Genomic DNA, 6,568 nt, shown 5'->3' with positions numbered 1-6,568 from the left:
GTTTCTCTACGGAACAAGTTGAATGAATAAATCGTCCGATTCGGAGCCAAATAACAAGTAAAGTCTAGGTGAATTTTTCCTTAGGTATTTTCTTCATTCAATCGATTTTCCCAAAAGCAATTCCCCAATTCTTTTCTCTGTGAGTTCTTAGTTTAGATAATTAGTTAATTAAAAAAAAACCTCTTTATCCTTAGGCTAGATAATAAAAAGACAGTCATTACTAGTACTTTTAGTTCCTTTGGGTTCGACAATCCGGTCTTGCTAAAACTATACTACTGTTCGATAGGTACACTTGCCTACATCGTGATAATAGTTAGATCAAGAACGAGTAATTATAAATATTTAAAACCTATCACGAAACCTTGCGATCAAGTTTTTGGCGTCGTTGCTGGGGAACTGAAATATTAGGAACACTCAATTTTTATTACTTTAGCCATTTATTTTTCTTGCAATTTAATTTAATTATTATCACTAATTAACTTCCTTTTTCCTTCGCTTGGTAGGTTTTCATAGTTTATGACTAGAAGAAACCCTTTAGGACAATTACTCTTTGACGAAGAATTCGATCACACAGTTCATAGAAACCAAAGAGAAATAAGGCGAAGCTTAAGATACATGGAGAACGAGTAAGAAGACGATACTCAACCCCCAACCGAAGAGATGGCTGAAAACCAAGGCAATCAACTACCTCCTGCAATTGCAGCTAATCAAAATCCTGCTCCACGTACTATGTATGAATATGCTAAACCTTCTTTAATAGGAACTGAGTCAAGTATAGATAGACCTGCTATTGCTTCGAATAATTTTGAACTGAAACCTAACACAATTCAGATGATACAGCAGTTTGTTCAGTTTGATGGTTTGCAGGATGAGGATCCCAACACTAACTTGGCGAATTTTCTGGAGTTTTGCGACACTTTAAAAATTAATGGCATTTCTGATGATGCCATTCACCTTCGGTTATACCCTTTTTCACTGAAAAACAAAGCTAAACAGTGGTTCAACTCGTTACCACGAGGGTCCATCACTACTTGGGAACGAATGACCAAAAAATTTCTACTAAAATATTTTTCGCCGGCTAAAACAGCTAGGTTACGTAATGATATCTCTTCTTTTGTGCAGATGGACTTAGAAACACTTTATGATGCATGGGAGAGATACAAGGATCTATTGCGAAGGTGCCCTCACCATGGGTTACCTCTATGGCTGTAACTTCAAACATTCTACAATGGTGTGAATCCCTTGACAAGACAGATGATTGACGCAGCCGTTGGAGGAACCATCAACAATAAAACACCTAAAGAAGCTTATGAATTCATTAAAGAAATGTCACTGAATAACTATCAGTGGTAAGTCATGAGGACTAAGCCAACAAAAATAGTCGGCGTTTATAACGTCGACTCAGTTACTATGCTGGCAAATCAGGTAGAACTTCTCAATAAAAAGATTGATGGTTTACTTGGTTCTACGCAGGTACATATAGTAATGAGGTGTGACTCAAGTGGAGGAGGTGTGCATACAGAATATCAATCCTTCAATCCTACAACCGAAGAGGAACAAGTCAACTATATGGGTAACAATAACTTTAGATCTCAAAATAACCCATACAGTAATACTTATAATGCAGGTTGGAGGAACCACCCCAATTTCTCCTGGGGTGGTCAAGGAAATCAAAAGCCACAAAATCCTCAGGGTTTTCAACAGCCACCTTATCAATAAGAGAAGAAACCAAACCTTGAGGAGATGCTCTCAAAATTCATATCGGTATCAGAAACTCATTTCCAAAATACTGAGACAGCACTTAAGAATCAATAAGCATCGATCCAAGGGCTCGAAACTCAGATAGGCCAACTATCCAAACTAATCTCCGAATGACCACAAGGTAGCTTACCAATTAATACTGAACCTAATCCAAGGGAACACCTCAACGCAATTAGTACTTAAGATAAGGAAGGATTCATTGCGCCTAAGCCAGAATTGATGCAAGAAACTGTGGTGAGCAAACGTAAAAGTGAGGTAAGTCATAACAAAACGGTGAATGAAGAATATAGACCTTGTGTCCCATACCCTAACGTGACAAGGAAAGACCGCTCAGATGAAAAATTCAATAAATTCCTTAAACTTTTGAAAAAATTACATATTAACTTACCGTTTATTGAAGCTTTGTCGCAGATGCCAAATGTAATGAAATTTTTAAAAGAGCTTTTAGTAAATAAGCGGAAGTTGGAAAAAGCATCACATGTGGAGCTAAACGCAGTCTGCTCATCTATTCTACAGAATAAGCTACCCCACAAATTGAAAGATCTAGGGAGTTTTACAATTCCTTGCTTAATTGGTAGTTTAGATATAAGTCATGCATTAGCTGATTTAGGGGCTAGTATTAATGTCATACCTTACAAAATGTTTAAACAACTAGGTCTTGGGAAACCTAAACAAACTAGAATGAGCATTCAATTGGCAGATAAAACGATAAGATTTCTTAGGGGTATTATTGAAGATGTACTAGTGAAAGTGGATAAGTTCATATTTCCCATTGATTTTGTTATTCTAGACATAGAGGAGGATAATAACACCCCTTTGATTTTAGGGAGGCCCTTTTTAGCAACTACTAAAACAATTATTGGTGTTGGCACAGGTGAGCTTTCACTTCGTGTGGGAGACGAAACGATCACCCTTCAAGCTCGTAATTCTGGCATTACATCGAACATTGAAGGTAATGGTCCACACCAATCTACTCAAACTGACAATATGACTTTGTAGAAATTGAGCTTCAAAGAAGGTCACGAGCCATGTTCCAGAAATGACAGAGGACACATTCATGAAGAACGAAGGCTACGAATAGATGAGCTAGACGAATGGCGAGCACATAAACCGAGAACACACGATAAACCAAAATTATGCCAGAAAGAGTCTGATACCTCTCCAAATCGACTTAAGGTTGGTGATAAAGTCTTACTAGATGTCACAGATCCTTACATTGTCACTACCACACCGAATGAGGAAATCCCTCTTACGATACTCAGTATTTTTCCATTCGGTACGGTGGAGGTGAATCATCCCAGGTTCGGCACTTTTAAGGTAAACAGCACCCATTTAAAACCTTATTTTGATGAGACTGATAGCAGGAATGAGGAGTATAAACTCCTCAAACCACCATGACCATTCACTGAAGAGGTAAGTCGAGCTTAGACTATAAATAAGCGCTTCTCGGGAGGCAACCTGAGCACTAACATTATTAATTTATTTAAATTTTGCTATTTAACTCCTAACCTACTAATAGAGATCTTGAATACAGGTGTTTCTACAGAGACACGACCAAGCACACGGGCGTGCTTAAGGTTGTGTGAAAATAGGGTAAAATATTTCCCTAACACAGGCTACAATAAAATGCCACGGTCATGCGACATGGCTGTGGTCGAGCCTGCCAAAACAACACGGGCGTGCGACACTTCCATGTAGAAGACCCGTGGTTGAACCTGTTAAATTAACACGGGCGTGGAGCTTGAACACAGGGGCGTGGGAGAAGCGAACGAAGCTAGACACGGCCGTGAAACACGACTGTGTGAACCCACACGCCCAAAGAACACGGGTGTGTACTAAATGTCAGACGTGCCCAAATTTGAAATTCACAAATCACATGGGTTGAAATTGGGGGACACGGGCATGTGCCCCAAAATCTACAAATACCCTACACTATTCACTTTCTTCCCCATTCAAAAACCCTAACCCTAGCCGTTGCAACTCCACACAGCCCCCTGCCACGCCCGTGCGCCGCCTTCAACTTCATTTTTGATGCCCAATCCCTCTTCCTTAGTGTTTGTTTACTCTCTTCACTTCTATTCTACTGATTACTAATGCTTATTATTACAATAATTTCTATTTCTTTTGAACTATCTTCCATTTCTGTTCATTACTTTATCATTTTATTTACATTTTTAGTTAGTTATTTTACATTGCATGTTAAATAAAGTGATTAGGAAACTTCATACCCATGATTTTACCATGCTCATTCTCATGATATTCACATGTCAATATCTCTCATGTAATTTGCATTGTTTAATTATGTCTTATACATTTCACGTTGCTAGGAAAGCTTCATTCTTTTACACATGTCATTACTACATACAATGACAAAGTCACGAAATTATTATATTAGTTATGTTTGGTTGTGGCTGAAAGTCTGCTTTTTAATTGGAAATTGTATTCCTTTTACTTCGACCACTCATCAAAATGACTTGATGATTCTAATCGTAGGTACCATGTCATCGTCAAGAGGAAAGAAAACTGTCGTACCTGCTTCGAAGAAGAGGAAGGGAGCGTCATCTTCCGCGGGCCCAACTGCGAAAATCTGTCACCCTTTCCTACAGTTTCCCTGAAGGCCCCAAGACGAACTGTTCCAAATACTTTGGGTCTAACCCTTAATTGTGGGCTGCTGCATCGACTGGGCTGCCGTAGAACAAGTCTAGATGGCTGACGCGATTCAGGCTCTCCTAACCACCGACCCTTGGAAGCTGTTCTTCAGGATTATCGAGCTGACATACCTTGAGCTCATGATGGAACTATGCTCAACGTTCCATCTCCAGACCGTAATGACAAGGTATGATGATCCCGGCACGGTCCAGTTTTGCCTAGGTGGATTAATCCGCCAGCTAAGCGTCTCAGAGTTTGGTGCTACTCTAGGCCTATATACGGAGGAGTTTTGAGAGGAGAATGAACTACATGCTCTTAGTCGCCACATACATTTCTCTCTCTCGAAGTGCTGGCACACTTTGGCCCCTAGCACGGCCTCGTACAATCCTAGCCGCTCCAAGGCATCAGTTCTCCCACTATCCCTGAGGTACTTACACGTTATTTTAGCTCACACGATTACATGGAGGCGAGAGAGCACTGGCGTCGTCAACACCCACGACGTCTACTTCTTATGGTGCATGTCGCAAGGGCACGTCATCGACCTTGCCTATTTCATCGCCCTTGCAATTCAGCACCAGACAGAGCGGCATCGGAAGGGGGTCATCTCCATTGGCCCCTATGTGACTAGGCTGGCACGACACTTCGGGCTCCTCAATACCGCGGCCCAAGAATCATCCCTCACCCTTATTGGCCAGATGTCTCCATAAAGCATCTCGAGCATGCTTAGCATGAGGATGATCGAGAGGTGCCGAGGAACCTACCCTCCCCAGTATTGTCTTGCCCAATCTACCGAGGAGGAGGCCTACGAGGACATTCATGATGATGTCCCCCCACAATATGAGGACCCACCGACTCAGTCACCACCACTCTCTTGTCAGTTCATGCAACAGCTTCATATGTTGACATCTCTGAGCTCCTCACCCGATTCGAGCAGTAGTGTTTTCAACAATTTGACAACATTGATGCTACTCTACAGCAGATTTTTTAGCACCTCCACATCTCATCGCCAGTCCCACCTCTCGAACCATCCAGTGATGAAGAGTTTTAGAAATATTTATTTATTGTTTTATATTTTTAATTTTTATTGAAACTACTTCTTATTTTTGTTAGATTTTAGAAATTTATTTTTAATTATTAATTTTGGTTATTTCTTTTAAAGTACATATTCTTCCTAATATCCCCTAAAAAGTTTCTGATTTTATCACAGTTATATAGAGCTCTTAAGCTCATCATCACATAGGAAATAAAACTCCACTGGAAAAAGTTCTCCACGACTACCATGTCCTGCTCGACCACAACCATAGCTACCACTAGATATAATATTCTTTTGGCGTAGGACTTATGGCCTAATGAACCTCTACGACCGCTGGAGTATCCTCCTCCACTCTCAAACCGATCACTCTCCAAATCTCTAGTTCGAGGAATTCATCATACAGGAAGTTTCACTTCTCTCCCTATCTTATTTTTATACTCTAACATCTATCTTTGTACATTGAGGGCAATGTACATATTAAGTGTGGGGGGTATTTATTTCATTATCAGAAAAATCCCTGAATAATCATCTTGTTCTCTTGAAAAACTCTCATATCATATTTAGCATAAATTTTAATTAATTTATGATTTTTATTGATATATCTTGAATTAAAACATAGGATTTATGCATTGATTTTTTAAACTTTAAGACATTAGAGAATCAAGCATGATAAGTTGATTTTTAAAAATTTAAAATTATAGGTTGTTTCCCCAAGTCTAGGTATTACTTTGAACTGGAATTCATGAGTCTAAACATCAAAAAGCCATAATTTATTGTGAGATTTTTGAGCCGTTTGAGCATCTATTAATCCTTTCATGCTCACTTTTATTATTGCTTTGAGTGCGTCAGTATTGAACTGTTATTCTAGAACTTGCTTGATTATGCATGTCGAGACCACACCATTTGATTTGATATGTCAAAATGATTAAGGCACTTGGGATTAACCCACTCATGCCATGAAAAGCCTACCTCCACGATTAACCCCTAGTAAACCCCCTTGAGCCTAACAAACCATTTCTTGTATTACATTTAATATTAACCTTTAACCCATTATTGTTGAAATCCCCTAAATTAATCCCTATTTTTGTCGAGATTTGAGTTGAATAGACTGCCTAACTATGTTTT

General features: G+C 39.4%; 1 non-coding gene across 1 annotated transcript; it reads right to left on the bottom strand.

Moving 5' to 3' along the window:
• Positions 1 to 1,089: 1,089 nt before the first annotated feature.
• LOC128280280 (small nucleolar RNA R71) lies at positions 1,090 to 1,196 on the bottom strand. Its single transcript, XR_008270460.1, has one exon. It is a non-coding gene; the product is annotated as a small nucleolar RNA R71 (small nucleolar RNA).
• Positions 1,197 to 6,568: the final 5,372 nt, after the last annotated feature.

The sequence above is a fragment of the Gossypium arboreum genome, chromosome 8 (genome assembly GCF_025698485.1).
Source record: "Gossypium arboreum isolate Shixiya-1 chromosome 8, ASM2569848v2, whole genome shotgun sequence".
NCBI classification, from domain to species: domain Eukaryota; kingdom Viridiplantae; phylum Streptophyta; class Magnoliopsida; order Malvales; family Malvaceae; genus Gossypium; species Gossypium arboreum.
This window is presented reverse-complemented; position numbering and strand designations above follow the sequence as displayed.